Below are 13392 nucleotides of genomic sequence, written 5' to 3'. Positions count from 1 at the left end.
ACACGAGACATGGACCATGCACGAGGAGGACCTGCAAGCACTCGAAGTTTTCGAGCGACGCGTGCTAATGACGATCTTCGGCGGTGTGCAGGAGAATGGTGTGTGGCAGAGAAGGATAAATCACGAGCTCGCTGAACTTTACGGCGAACCCAGCATCCAGAAGGTGGCCAAAGCCGGAAGGATGCGATAGGCAGGGCATGTTGCAAGAATACCGGAAAACAGCCCTGTAAACTTGGTGTTCGCGACAGATCCGGTTGGTAAATGAAGGCGTGGAGCGTAGAAAGCACGATGGGCGGATCTGGCTTAGCGCGACTTGGCGAGCATCGGGCGCGACCGAGGATGGAGAACGGCAGCCACGAACCGTGCATTATGGAGAAGTATTATTGATTCAGTTTTATCTTGAATTTGATGGTACCTTCATAACTTGTAAGAATTTGGACAACATATTTGAAACCCCAAATTTAGTAAGTAAGGGTATTTTCAACATTAACGAACATTGATCAATGACATGATCAATGTTACCCCAAATCAACAATATCAAAAATTAGATTAAAAAGCCTATTTAAACATGTGTTAAAGTTTCTCAATACTTTTTCGAGTAGCTTAACACATACTTTGAGGGCCAGTACTTGTTTCAAAAATGTAAAACATGTATAGTTTGCTTCAACGAGAGAATTATTCATGAAAGATCGAAAATTGTGGTCAATGTTACCCCGGAATACGGTACAGGCTCCCAAGTCTATTGAGCAGGGATGCCTAAATAGGTACGCAAAGTTTGCGAAGGAACACTCAAATGTACAAAGGATGTCAAATGGAGACTTCTCATTTAACACATGCCAATCATTCCAGTCATGACCAATTCTGCACACGCACAATTCTAGGCTAATTTATCCATGAACTGTACCACCTAAGTATTCAAACTGAAGCCTCTCAAACTAATATTTGAGTAACTTTGGATGATGAAATTTGTAACAGATGAAATTATGCGGAAAACTACAAATGCATCGTGTCTTACGTTGGGTGACATAATAGGGACAACTGTTAGCAGAACCCTACAAATGCACATTTTTCCGTATCGGGCCACACATTTGCGAACTAATAGGGTAGTTTGAAAAATACAGGGTTTTAGGTTCCTGAGTGCAAACTTTTTAAAGGGTGATAGAGGACCATGAATGGTGAAAAAAATTGTTCTACGCATATGGCCTTAGAAAGCTAAGTTATTTAACTAAACCAATCGATTCAAAGATGCCATTTGATATAAAATTCAATAATCTTTCGAATAAGGGTAAAAAAAAACTGCGTTAAGTTTGAGCATTTTAAAGTTATAGCCAGTTAAGGCAATAAGAGTCAAAAACATGGGGAGTTCAATAACTACGTAACGGTTGAGATTTGACCATATGCGTAGAACATTTTTTTTCACCATTTATGGTCCTCTATCACCCTTTAAAAAGTTTGCACTCATGAACCTAACACCCTGTATAAAACATATTATATTATTGTTCATATTTCAGCTTCCCTTTTATTCAGCGTTGACTGCTTCAATTCGGTTGTTACACAGCAGCAAGCAAAATACTGAAGCTTAAAGTACTAAAAATGTTAGTTAGGTTAATGTGCATAGGGAATGAAACTTAGTGAATACATTTGCATGATCACCAATTACTTTAATTATACATGCTTTGCATTCTAATCCGTGATGAGTGCCAATCAGATGTTTGCTGGCAGAAATTTTCGGTTTCTAATGTGGCATGTAACGATCGCTCGAGCTGCAGATGAAAAACATTCCCATGGTCTACGGATATTGATACTAACAAAAATGTAAATAAATGAACCAGTGGGCCGAACTTAAAAACCGGAAACATTCGAAAAACAGCTGTTTCGAAACGTCTCTATACCTTGCTGATGATTTCAATGAAAATAATTATTTTGTTTTTCTTACAGATATCTTCCGTCATAAGGGCCGTTTGTGGCGTATCATAGCCGGATTACATCGTCAATTCCCGCAATGGCGATGGTGGGCCGGATCACAGCGATTACAGCAATCGCAAAAATGAAATAAACTGGTATAAAATGAGAAGAAAATGAAAATAAATTTCAAATATCCGAAAAGCAGAAGCAAGGCATAGTCCAATGCATCAAATGCATCCACATACTTGTTGGAATTCACTTGTACACGTGCTTTTGCAAAGTGTATGTTTTATTTGAAAGCTAATTACAAACTCAGTCACAAAGTGAAAATTCTGGTTGCTGCGGGATACCACATAACCGTATTGCTACTATGATCGGGAATCGAATTCAAATGTGCTTCAAGATCTATAATAATTTATGGGTGGTTGTGGTATCCGCTAATTATTATGGTTTGGTAATATCTGCCATACCCCATTTTACGGTAATAACTTACGAAAATTACACTTTCATGTATAACTTTGAATATTTGTAGAATCCTTAATGACGAAATCGGGTTTAACGAATATTTGCCAGCTAGAAACATTCATTGAAATGTTCATTGCATGTGCGATACTGCTACGGCAAGGAATGTTTTAACGTGTCTTTCTATATCGCTTATCTCGCAGTTTGAGAAAATATCAACTTTAATACAGAAATACGTAACTAATTAGCCATAAAACTTGTTAACTTATCATTCCATAATTTTTGAGTCAGATAACGGTCATTTTTCACTTCTTGTTTTAAGTTTAATGCGTTATACAGGGTGTTAGGTTCCTGAGTGCAAACTTTTCAAAGGGTGATAGAGGACCATAAATGGTGAAAAAAAAAGTTCTACGGTCAAATCTCAACCGTTACGTAGTTATTGAACTTCCCATGTTTTTGACTCTCATTGTCTTAACTGGCTAAAAATGGTCAAACTTATCACAGCTTTTTGACCCTTATTCGAAAGATTATTGAGTTTTCTATCAAATGGCATCTTTGAATCGATGAGTGGAATAGCTGGCTCAGAGATCGCAGCAATCCGTGCGTGCGAACGGTTCATTCGAAGTTTCTGTCACGCGTTTTCTCGTTTCCGTGTGATTTTCGGCTGGAGTAAAATGGCTTGGTATTATGCCATTCAGTTAGTTTTACCGAAGTGTTTAGGAAATGAAAATTAGGTTTTTCCTGTCGTGTATTCGCGGATCTTTTATTTCGGCGATCGTAATTTTAATTTAGTTGCGGTACACCTTCCAGGCAATAATTCACAAGTGATGGCTGTATTAGTGTTTTTGTATCGAATGTTCCCGACTTATCAAATCAATTCCTGGTGTTCTAAGGGTGCCGTTATAGTTACGCGTGAGAGTGGGAGTGCGCGTGTGCGAAGCCGCAAAGAAGAATATCAACAATAGCAAATTCACGAAAATCCTATGGACGCGCACTTTCACTCTCACTTTGAAGCGGCACTATGTCATCGCCGTAATTCCTTCGAGTGATGCAAACGGAAAAGAGATCTGAAGTGGTGCAAATTAAGATGTGATTCTGTGTGCGCTGTGTCACCAAGAGAATTGGGTTTGGTGTTTTTACGTATAACGTGTGAAAAATGAAAAGCCTCAACTCCTTTCGTCAGTGAAACGATGTTTGTGCAAACCTAGCTTTTTCAACACTAAAACGAAGTAAAATTGTGGGGTTTGCAATTACTAAACCCAAACTTGATACTCGGGATCTTATTTCGGAACGACTCGACATTCCTTATGCAGAACTGAGCAGTTGTTTCTGGATGCTGTGGCTGTTCATCAATGATACTGGGTGAAAATGTTCCTTTTATCATATATTTATTGTACCTAATAATCCTGTGCGAGAAATGTAATTTAAATTTCTTGGTAATACTTTTTAGTTTCACACATATTGATTTATTTTAATGTTATCAGTAACGCGCAATTTCAAAGGGTCTAGGAACCTGCATTTTGTCTATTTCGTTTCAGAGTGCTAGTAATGGCGCTTAAGCCTAGGCTTTAAGGCCAGGACACATGGACAAATGCCTGTGCCCCATCCCAGAATAACAGACGCCAACTATAACGGAGTGTGCATTAACCTTCTTAGCTGCGCCACTCCCAACGATTTTATGTTCAAACCCCATTCCCCTAAAACGAAACGGTTGGTACGGTTGTCCCCGTTTCTTCCTTCAATAAATTCAAAAAGGTTTGTTGATTATGTTATTCATAAGTGGATAACCTGATTGCCTCATCTTTTTGAATTATCTCCCAACCCATTAGTCTGCACAGTGGGCCTGGCCGTTTTAGTGTTTGTATCACATTACATCTCTGATATGCTGCAAATACTAATAATGACAATAAAATATCAGAAGAAATTTTGATATTTCCAGGATGCTTTTCAATACTGGCTGTGCAAGCACTAGAATAGAATAGAAATAAATAGAATAAATGGCATCTTTGAATCGATTGGTTAAGTTAAATAACCCTCTAATACCCTCTACTTACCCTAATTACCCTCTAATTTGATTTTGATCTAAATATCATTTTTCGTCATCTGAAATCGATTTAAACATGTTTTGGAAGATGATTCTTTTCAATTCTCGATTTCGTGAACTTCGGTTTTTGATTTTTCTAATTTTTATTTTTGATCATCCCCACACTTTTATATTTTTCCTGGAAGCTCATTTGGGGTACAGATTTTTTGAGACGGAAACATTTTGAGATTTTATGATTATTGTTGAATTATTTTTATTTTAATTTTTTTTCATGGAAAATTTTGTTTTCCGTGTAATTTTAAGGAAAATAATTTTAGAGTGTATTCGACTCCCTTAAACTATTAAACTAGGATAGACTGATTTGAAAAAAATTTAAAATATGTTAATTGCAGCGAATCAATACAGAATAAACAATGACTTCTGAAAGGTGAATAAAACATCTATTTTTCAATGATTAAAAAAAAATGTTAATACGTTTTTAAATACACCAAAAACCATTTTGAGATATACAGAACAGTTCTAAATATCAGCCCAAAATACAAAAATTTTTATTTTCCACGAAACAAAAATTACAAAAATGTTCAAACTATACCCCGTCTAAAGGCGGGGTTGGGTATTAGAGGGATAACTAAGTTTTCTAGAGCAAATAGCTCAAAAGTAGTGTGTTTTATTTGCTTTTGTCAATTATCTTTGAAAAATGCCTAATATTTTTTTTTCTAAGGCAAAGTTGTGGCTCCTTTCTCACTCTACAATTCGTTCTTTGACATCAAACTTCTATCTCTCATCGTGTTTTTGCAATTTCGTTCTAAACATCACATTTCAGATCATTAATTTGCAACTGTCAAGGTAAAGCACTTTTTTGCCCACTGTGCCGCATATGAGCGATTCCAAGCAACAGCATCAAAATTAAGGAAAATTTTTAATTCATGATTTTCTATTGAACTGAAACTTTGCACAGTTTTTCAGTTCCATCTAAATCGCCATTTTTCGATATCAAATTTTTATTTAGAGCCACGACTAACTTTTCAAAAGGGTGTATGTGAAAATGGTTCAAAAATATTCAAAAATATGCACAGCAAAAACGGATTGTTCGATTGTTATGAATTTTTCAGCAAAGATAGCTAAATGGTGATTTCTAAGAAAATATACACTGTGAAAAAAAATCTATTTTATCATTGAAAAACATCATTTTTGTCACAAAAACTCAAATATCTCAAAACCCTATCTTTTTACCAACTTGAATTTTTTAGGGAAAACGGTCCATTGTATTAGCAATCTACCATAAAAATTTGGTGATGGTAAACTGATAAACAAAAAAGTTATAACATTTCAAAAATTTCACAATTTTTACATTTAGTAAAAAAAAATTATCTGTGTAAATTATTTCGGCCGGGAATCGCGATTTGATGCTGATTTTATTGTTCAGCAAAGTTAGATTACTAAATGGCGATTCCTAAGAAAATATACACTGTGAAAAAAATCTTTTTTAACATTAAAAAATATCATTTTTGTCACAAAAACTCAAATATCTCAAAACCCTATCTTTTTACCAACGTCATTTTTTAGAGAAAACGGTCCATTGTATTAGCAATCTACCATGAAAATAAACAAAAAAATTATGACAATTCAAACATTTCACAATTTTCACATTTAGTAATAATTTTTTTTGGTGTAAATTATTTCGGCCGGAAATTGAAGTTTGATGCTGATTTTATTGTTAATGGCCTTGCGTGAGTAAAACAAGTTGTTTTTATTATATATTATATATACATATAATATACTATGTACCGTAATGTTCCGATTTTATCACGCCCTCCGCGCATTAGTCGTTTATTCATTAATTTGCTGTTACATTTGAGGACAAGTGTTTTCCCTCTTCTTCAAGATGAATGTTGAAAGCGTGTTTTGCAACGTTAAAAATATTGAAATGGGTATAGATGTTGAAGAATATTACAGGGCATTTTTGAAAAGGGGCGTAATTAAATTGTTTAAACAGATGTCGCTGATGGCAATTTCTCAGTTGTTGTCGTTTTCGAACTTCCTGCGCCCTGCTTTACCGATGATATACAGATGGCTCGTTTGTCAAATTTTAGACGGCAGGACGTGCAAATGCGTAATTTTGTACACAATGTGGACATTTGGGCATAACCAGTCTCTTTCAGTTTATCTATGGTGCTTTCGGTGAGATTTCGTAACTCTTTTGAACATTTTTTTTCATCAAACGGTCTACAAGAGAGCGTTTAGTTGAAGACCTTTGAGAAAGCGACTGTTCATCTTGTTCGTTAGATTATAATAAACAAAATCACTTATTAATTTTAACTTACTTGTTTGGTGTTGGTGGCTGAAGAAAAAAAAATACTATACAATTTTTAATATTCATAGCGGTAGTATTTTTTTGTTTTTTTCGTGAGCATTGTCAGGTATGTATACAGACAAACAAACGTAACACTGGCGAAATTTTCATTGACCACGCCTTCAACGATCATTTTGAATCTTGGTTGTGGCTTTCATAACAAGAAGAGCGCCCATCGTTTTTCTTTGCGTTTGACGTTTCACACTAGCGCCTTCTGATGACGATATTGCACAACGCAGTGTTTCGTGAAACATTTCCACCAGGTGGTGATAGTGTGAACTGGGCGATGAATTTTCACTAAAATTGTTCTAGGCGTTTCATCTGTTTGTCTGTGGTATGTACCTCTTATGCATTTGTTGTTGTTGAAGTTACTCGCATTCTTCCGATCATAAAGTCTGTTCTCTACACACTTAATTTTGATTACCGAGTTCGGTAATTTTTTGACGAGATTAAAACTGCTGAGCACCGAACTCGTTCAGCAAAAATGCATTGTTTACTTTTTCCATACGATTTTGACAGTTGTTTTACTGAGCCTCAGTAAAATCGATTACCGAAACTACCGAGATCGTACTGCTGTTATAATCTCGCCAAAAAAGTACCGAACAGGCAATTCAGAAATAAGTGTGTAAGAGGGATTTTTTTTGCGGATAAACTAGACGTATACGCGTATAAAAAACTTTTATTATACAGCTTTTGTCTTGAAAATAAATTCAATTCCATTTTTCTTATAATCAACAGCTTTTCAACACTATCAAGGGATTTTTTCACCAGTCACGTACAATAAAAAGTATGACAATCTCAATATTTTTGATCACAACACTGGATCGCGTCTAAGTTTCAAATAGATACTATAGTAATTACGAATAATCAAACTAAAGTATCATGAAAACAACTTGTTTAATTCAGGCGGTAGCCTTTACAATAAAATCAGCATCAAAATATAATTCTCGAAATAATTTACACAGAAAAAAAAATTTTTTGTTACTAAATGTAAAAATTGTGAAATGTTTGAAATGTCATAACTTTTTTGTTTATCAGTTTACCATCACCAAAATTTTATGGTAGATAGCTGATATAATGGGCCATTTCCCCTAAAAAATTGAAGTTGGTAAAAAGATAGGGTTTTGAGATATTTGAGTTTTTGTGACAAATATCATATTTTTTCAAAGTAGAAAAAGAAATTTTTTACAGTGTATATTTTCTAAGGAATCATCATTTAGTTATCTAACTTTGCTGAAAAATTTATAACAATCGAACAATCCGTTTTTGCTGTACAGCTTTTAGAATATTTTAGAACTATTTTCGCATACACCCTTTTGAAAAGTTAGTCGTGAGTGAATATGAAGGTTTAATATCAAAAAATGGCGATTTATATGAAATTGAAAAACTGTGCAAAGTTTCAGATATTTTTGAAATGGTCGCTCAGGATCGACTGACATGACTCCGTGGAATTTTTCATATTTAAATCGAAATTGCAAGAAAACGATAAAAGCTAGAAATTTGGTGTCAAAGAACGAATTGTAGAGTGAGACAGGGACCACAACTTTGCCGAAGAAAGAATTTTAATTTATTACAAAAGTTTTAAAGATAATTGACAAAAACAAATTAAAACACACTACTTTTGAGCCATTTGCCTTAATAAAACTTAGTGATTTAACTAAACCATTTGATTCAAAGAAGTCATTTGATAGAAAAATCAATAATCTTTCGAATAAGGGCAAAAAACTGCGATAAGTTCGACCATTTTGAAGTTATAGCCAGTTAAGGCAATAAGAGTCATGGGAACAATAACATGGGAAGTTCAATAACTACGTAACGGTTGAGATTTGACCATATGCGTAGCACAATTTTTTTTCACCATTTATGGTCCTCTATCACCCTTTGAAAAGTTTGCACTCGCGAACCTAACACCCTGTATGTAACAAATAAAATTGGATCTCCTACGATCAACTTCACCCGAGTGATCAATTTCACTAGAACTTCTAGCTCCTCTCCTCCTCTTGTTGGCGTAACGTCCTCACTGGGACAAAGCCTGCTTCTCAGCTTAGTGTTCAATGAGCACTTCCACAGTTTTTAACTGAGAGCTTCCTCTGCCAATGACCATTTTGCATGTGTATATCGTGTGGCAGGCACGAAGATACTCTATGCCCAAGGAAGTCAAGGAAATTTCCTTTACGAAAAGATCCTGGACCGACCGGGAATCGAACCCGTCACCCTCAGCATGGTCATGCTGAATACCCGTGCGTTTACCGCCTCGGCTATATGGGCCTCGGCTATAGAACTTCTAGCGTTAATGATTAATCATAAATTTAATAATGATTAATGATTAATGATTAAGATTAATCAAAATCACTAATCATAATCACAAAAAAGTCTTATTTATTCATTAATCATTAATCTTAATCACACTGTTTTTGCAATCTAATCATTAATCAGTAATCATAATCATAAGAAAAAATATTAATCAATCATTAATCATTCATCACCAAAAATGATTCACCATATAAAATATATGATCCAATTTAAATTGGTTCAAATGCTGTTCTAAATAATACAATTTATGATTCTTTTTTCAAAAATCTTCCGGACAAAGTTACTTTTTATTTTTGAAACTTCAAAAACATCTTAAACAATAAATATATTTTAATCGTTTCCAGTTTTTGTGATTGATTAATCATGATTAATCATGATTTTTAATCAGTTAGCCCTTTTTAATCATTAATCATAATCAATAATCACAGATAAAATCAATTTTATTCATTAATCATAATCATTAATCATCCTAAAAATCAAATTAATCATTAATCAAAATCAATAATCACCTAATTTAAATAATAATTGGAATTTTAATCATCAATGAATAATCATGATTATTTTTTTTTTAATCATAAACGCTCTTAGTCATGGTATTTTGTTTAGAAAGTATTTTAATGTGGCTGAACTCGCTTATTTCACAGGAAATTAATTGTCTACCTTTATAGTCGTTTAAGAGTCAATTTCAAAAGTTAATTTAGCCTTTCACCAGCCAAATTCACAAGGATTTTGATAAGTTATTGGTGTTCAGAAGGTCACAATCAAGTGGATAAGGCAATTTTGAATTTTAATAATTCATGTTCAATTGTATGCTGATCAATTTTCCCCCATATATCTGCTGACTGACTATAACGTTTTTTTGGTTACGTCTGGAAATCCCTCTGATATCCAAAAAATCGCAATTAATAAGTTTTAGGTTTGAGGTTGAGGTATAAGAAAACTTACGTGCCATATAAAAATATGTGTACCTAGGTACTATTAAAAAACAGCTTAGATACAACGAGGGAGGGGGTGTCAAAAAATCGTGAAAATAGTCTTATGTAATAAATGGGCTCTCCAGTACAATAAAACCAAACTTTGAATGTTCTTTCAGGTATAATTGAACACTCCTCAATACGTTCAGCTGTCAAGTTCAACTCGTGGCTAATGAAGCAGAACGATTAAGTCCAGGTTCGCAACGTAATCTTCCATTGCAGCACCTTCCGGAAAACGACGAAGTAAATAACCTATAAAGATACCTGGTTCGAGGATTGCAGTTGAACTTTGGCAGAAAATGAAAATCCACTCATTCCGAAATCGACTTTCTCCCGGCACAGCTCGTAGAATCCCAATTAAGGACCAGTCGAGCTGTGTCCATTCCAGGTTTTTCCACTTATTGCCGCCATCGAAGCGTGAAACAGTTACAGCAGCGGCATTCCAGCTACTAGGAACTGTCGACAGATGCTCGACCTTAATCGCCAGAGGAGGAGCGCAGCAGGTAGTGGCGGAACGTTGGGCCACTCCAAGAGACCATCATTTTCTTGAACATGCGAAGAAAAACGCGAAGGGCAGCAAAAAGCATCCTTTTGCCAGCGACACAATGTTCACCCTCGGTATAGACTGACCCAGCAGGGGAAAATAGCAAAATAAGTGACGGTAATTAATTCCAACAAACTTGTCTCTTCTTATCTCTCGATGGCAGACACGCAACAGCATGCGGATGGACTCACCGAAGATGATGATGATGATGATGATGATGGCGACGACGACGACGACGGTATCCGTCCTCACCCAAAAGAAAATAAGGACAAAGCTGGGGTCGAAAGTTTTACTTTCCACGATGATGTGGTGTAGCATGTACCTACATAGTGCGCTTTGTCGAAGGCGATGCGGCGGGAATCGCAAAGTGGTGGATTTCACATGTTGTCACTCTGGGTAGACACCTGAACAGACAGTCACTTCTATGAACAAGAAAAGAATAAATCAAGTTGAGAACGAATTTTGTAGCATACATGCATAAATACATTTATTATCAACAACAGTGCGCCATCATCGGTCACGCCCAATGTTCGCCGGGTCACGCTCCACCTGGTCCGCCCATCGTGCTCGCTGCGCTCCACGCCTTCTTGTATCAACCTGATCAGTGGTGAACCCCATCTTTTCAGGGTTGTTGTCAAACATTAATCAGGGTTGTTGTCTATAGGCTGCAAAACGGTGAGTCGATAAGGAGAGCGTCCAACATAGGTCTGATCCTCACGAGTTCCTACCTCACGCTTCCACGGGGCAATCGATGACAAAGACCGCCAGCTAAGAGTTGTGTGCTTAGCTGGTAGTGCAGCCTGGGCACTGTTGTCCTTCTGACTTCAGCTAGATTGAGGAGATACGCCCCGAGCGTCTGTTTACCAAGGAGGTGCGGCTCAAACAGCGTCTGTTCTGGCATCCAGCGGCTGAATATGAAACGCTATATCACGTCAGCTATACCTAAGGTAACAGATCCACTAACGCGATGTAGACAGCGCGACCCCGGTATGGTAGCCTGTCGAAGCCTTACACCACCACGAAAAATGAAGATAAAAGAAGAAAATGCGAACGATACTCTCGGAAAACGATCCGGCAACGAAATAAGGACTATGATTGGAATCTTGGTACCTGGAAGGTCAGGACCTTAAATGAACCTGGACGAGTGAACCTTTTGGCTCGCAAATTGCAGAAAGCTGGTGTGTGTGTTGCTGCTATTCAGGAAGTGCGGTGGCCTAAATTTGGTGAACGTAAATTCAGAGCGGTGCATCCCGTCACCAACACGGTCTAAGATTATTGAACTTTCCTGCTGTCAGGGGGATGACCATTAGCAGCACCTACTTTGCACGCGACGCGAGAATATCCACAAGCACTCCTGGAGACACCCAAATGGCGAAGTTTGCAACCAAATCGACCATGTGCTGGTAGATAGCCGACATTTCTCGGACGTCATTGATGTTAGAACTTCTAGGGGTCCCAACATCGACTCAGATCACTACCTCGTAGATTCGAGCTCGGTTATCAACCGTGTCGGACTCTAAGAACCGGCGATCGATGCGTTTCAACATCCAGCGTATTTCAGCAGACGGTACGGTAGCTGACTATCACCAGAAGCTGGACGAGCGGATAAGTGAAATCAACGAGAGCGATAATCTCAACACTCTGTAGGAGTCTTCCACGGAGCGATTAGTACGGCAGGGCGGGAGGTGATGGGCACATCTCAAAGACTATATAGGAACGGGTGGTTCGACGAGGAGTGTCAGAGGGTAACGGATGAGAAGAATGTCGGCAGAAGCCGGATGCTGGTGTCTGGGATCCGGCAGAGCAGGGAGCGATATAGGGAAGCAAGAGCAGCCGAAAAACGCATCCACCGCAGAAAGAAAAACATGCCATGAGGAAAATGTGATTGCTCAGGCGCAACTAAGTATGGAGCAGAATGATATGTGGAGGTGTTACGAAACTCTCAATGGTGAGTGGAGAAAAACAGCGCATTCTCCCGTCATGTGCAACGACCGTGAAGGAAACTTGCTGACAGACAAAACAATGGTGGCTGCCAGGTGGAGAGAGCACTACGAGGAGTTGTTGAACGGTGGGAATTCAAATCGACGACGACGGACAAGCTGTGGAACCTCCAACGCCAGACGAGGTCAAGACAGCCATTAGAGGGCTGAAGAACAATAAGGCTGCTGGGAAGGACGAACTCCTGGTCGAGCTTCTCGAGCACGGTAGTGAGCAGCTGTATTAACTCTTACACCGTATTATATTGAATATATGGGAAGAGGAAGAACTGCCTGCTAGTTGGTTGGATAGTCTCATTTGCAATCTATACAAAAAAGAGCATCGACTGCGCGAATTACAGAGGAATAACACTTCTCAATTCAGCGTACACAATTTTGTCCGGAGTTCTGTTTAACAGACTGAGGCCGCTTGGGGAGTCCTTCGTCGGCGAATCCCAGGCGGGTATTCGTGAGGACCGATCAACGACGGATCAGATGTTCACCCTGCGGCAGATTCTCGATAAATTTCGGGAGTACAACTTGCAGACCCATCATCTGTTTATTGATTTCAAGGCGGCGTACGATTCTGTGAAGAGAAATGAGTTATGGCAGATTATGATCGAACATGGTTTTCCGGCGAAGCTGATTAGACTGATTCGCGCAACGCTTGACGGTTCGAGATCATGTGTACGGGTTGCGGTTGAAATTTCGTCATCATTCGTAACCTTAGACGGGCTGAAGCAGGACGATGCTTTTTCGAACTTACTGTTCAACATAGCGCTGGAAGGAGCGATAAAGTGAGCTGGTGTGCAAAGGAGCGG

General features: G+C 37.8%; 1 protein-coding gene across 3 annotated transcripts in view; it reads left to right on the top strand.

The window, feature by feature from the left end:
• The window catches only part of LOC109430201 (uncharacterized), a 91256-nt gene extending 82706 nt beyond the window's left edge, over nucleotides 1–8550 (top strand). For all 3 annotated transcript variants that reach the window (XR_009996365.1, XR_009996364.1, XR_009996363.1), the window contains one exon: nucleotides 1939–8550. The gene's annotated coding sequence lies outside the window, so the exon portion shown is untranslated. The remainder of the gene's footprint in view (nucleotides 1–1938) is intronic.
• Nucleotides 8551–13392: the final 4842 nt, after the last annotated feature.

This window comes from Aedes albopictus, chromosome 1 (assembly GCF_035046485.1).
Source record: "Aedes albopictus strain Foshan chromosome 1, AalbF5, whole genome shotgun sequence".
In the NCBI taxonomy this organism is placed as follows: domain Eukaryota; kingdom Metazoa; phylum Arthropoda; class Insecta; order Diptera; family Culicidae; genus Aedes; species Aedes albopictus.
The sequence above is the reverse complement of the archived record's forward strand: the minus strand, read 5'-3'. Positions and strand labels throughout refer to the sequence as shown.